Here is a 2,285-nt window from a genome sequence, read left to right as displayed (position 1 = left end):
ATAATAGAATTTCAACAAATAAAATTAAAAAATCTCCCGCATTAATAATTTGTTTACCATTTTTATATAATTTATTTTGACAATAAAGACATATAATTGATATTGAGTTTTTAATTTAAAAAATCTGAAGACCTTATATATTATATGTATGAATGGTTTTGTGCTTGACTCAGAAAAAATATGTGTATCAGATAAGACACGTCCGATATATCAGTATTTTTATTTGGAAAATAATAGTATACCATAATTATATACATATATCGAAAAATATATAATTCTTAAAAAGATATTAAATATATATGATTATTATTGTATCAATTTAAATTTAAACTGAATATGTTAAAATTATTAATATAAAAAATTATAAAATATTGTAATAATAAAAATATTATTATTTTACAAATCAGATATTTTATTGATAAAAAGATAAAATATTTTTAAATAGTAGATATCAATACGTGTTTGATAAATTTATTTTTATGCTTATGGAATAAGGAATCAGAAACTTACAAAGCCTCTCAAAACTAAGACACGAATAAGACGAGAGAATGCAACTGAGAAATCATAAGATAATAATTAATGAAGACCTTCTTAATAGGAGTCTTTAAACCTATATCCAAATAATTATAAATTCAAATAAACTGTCTTCGACTTTACTGTCTAACTACAATTATAAAGAATTAACCATCACACTCTAGTAGCTTTTATAAGTCACTGCTCAAATGAAACAAGGTGTCTCAAAGTGAATAAACGAAGAACAACAACAAATAACTTCTTATCATCTTCAGTCATCCAAGTTAACCAATAAACAATTTTATGGTTTTACAGCTCCATGCACAATCCAAATACAATGATATGATATTCAATTGGCAGAAACATTTTCCCATTTACGAATTACCCTTGCAAATGCAGCTCCTCAAGATTTCATAATGCCTTCTCTGCAAATGAAAGCCAAAATATGCTAAAGAAATTAAAATGAAGAGTTTCAAGAAAATGTAACTTTAGGACAACGGAGCAACTCAACTTACGTCCAAATCAAACTATATCTAACAATAACTTAAAAATCTTGTCTGAACGAACCCACCTGTAAAATGCCATTAAAAATGTAAATAAAAACAAAATAAATTAAAAATGAGAAATTCATAATAAAAGTTTAACGTTTTGAAATTTTGTAATTAATAAGTATTGGTTATAAGCCACACTCACCAACGGAAGATCAATTAGCAGAACACTAAGTAGCTTTCTGCCTTCCTCTTCCTATCTTCCTTTGTTTCCCTTCAAGACTCTGTAACATTGCTTCCGCTTCTATAAAGAGGGCATATGCCGCATTCTTTTATTGTGACAACTGATTTGAACTCTCCCACAACTGAGTCGTAATTTGGCCACCGAAAGTCAAAATCAAGCGGATTGATCTCAAAAGTGAAGCTGCTAGCATCACAGAGTCTAAGGCTCATGCTGCTCGTCTTTAGGGACTTCAAGTTAAATTTCCACATGAATGTGTGATCTTGATCAATAGGTCTCTCTTCACCATTCCATTTGAAATAGCTTTTTAACAAATCATTATTTGGAATAATGTGTGTGCCACCGTCATCAGATTCAAATTTTAGGCTGTAACTAAAATAACCACGTCTAGCTTCAATATCATTCGTATCTAACAGTCCAAAAACAACACACAAAGCGAAACCAATGACCCTATCATCGTTGCAGAAGCTTAAATCTTCATTTATAGTCACTGAACGTCCCTTGCCACGAAAACGAAACCAATGAGGAATTGCACTCCCTGAAAAACAGAAAAACACAGACCTATATGCATCGTTGCTCTGTAACAGTACTAAAATGGAAAAGAAATCAGAAATAAGGAAAAGGCGAGGAATGGCAGTGATTGTATTCTTCTATCAGCAAAATAGGTACCAGTACAGAATTAGAGAATATGAGGTGAGAGAGAGAAATCAGAAAAATACAGATGAGAAGAGAAAGAGACAATTCATCATTCTACACTACTCCCACTAAAGGGCAAAAGTTGTTATTATACTGCCAGCCTACTTTCCTTGCACGAAATCTCTCAGCCTAGTGTTGGTCCTTTTAGTGCGTGTGCTCCTCCTGAGTAACGCATTTTCTGGAAAGGCTGCCACGTGTCCTTCCTCAATAACTAACTTATCATTTTCTGCCTGAAGAGGAATATTCTCCTCTGGGCCCATGACAATGCTTCCCCCATTGAAAATAACCTTGTCCTCAAGGTTGAAATTGGGATATAGGTGGCTCATGTCCTCTGCATTTTCCCAAGT

At 31.9% G+C, this 2,285-nt stretch overlaps 1 pseudogene; it reads right to left on the bottom strand.

Moving 5' to 3' along the window:
- Positions 1-1,220: 1,220 nt before the first annotated feature.
- On the bottom strand, positions 1,221-1,988 carry LOC148191720 (uncharacterized; annotated as a pseudogene).
- Between the last annotated feature and the right edge of the window lie 297 nt (positions 1,989-2,285).

This window comes from Vigna umbellata, chromosome 10 (genome assembly GCF_029865625.1).
Source record: "Vigna umbellata cultivar VRB3 chromosome 10, Vumbellata_1.0, whole genome shotgun sequence".
NCBI lineage: Eukaryota > Viridiplantae > Streptophyta > Magnoliopsida > Fabales > Fabaceae > Vigna > Vigna umbellata.
This window is presented reverse-complemented; position numbering and strand designations above follow the sequence as displayed.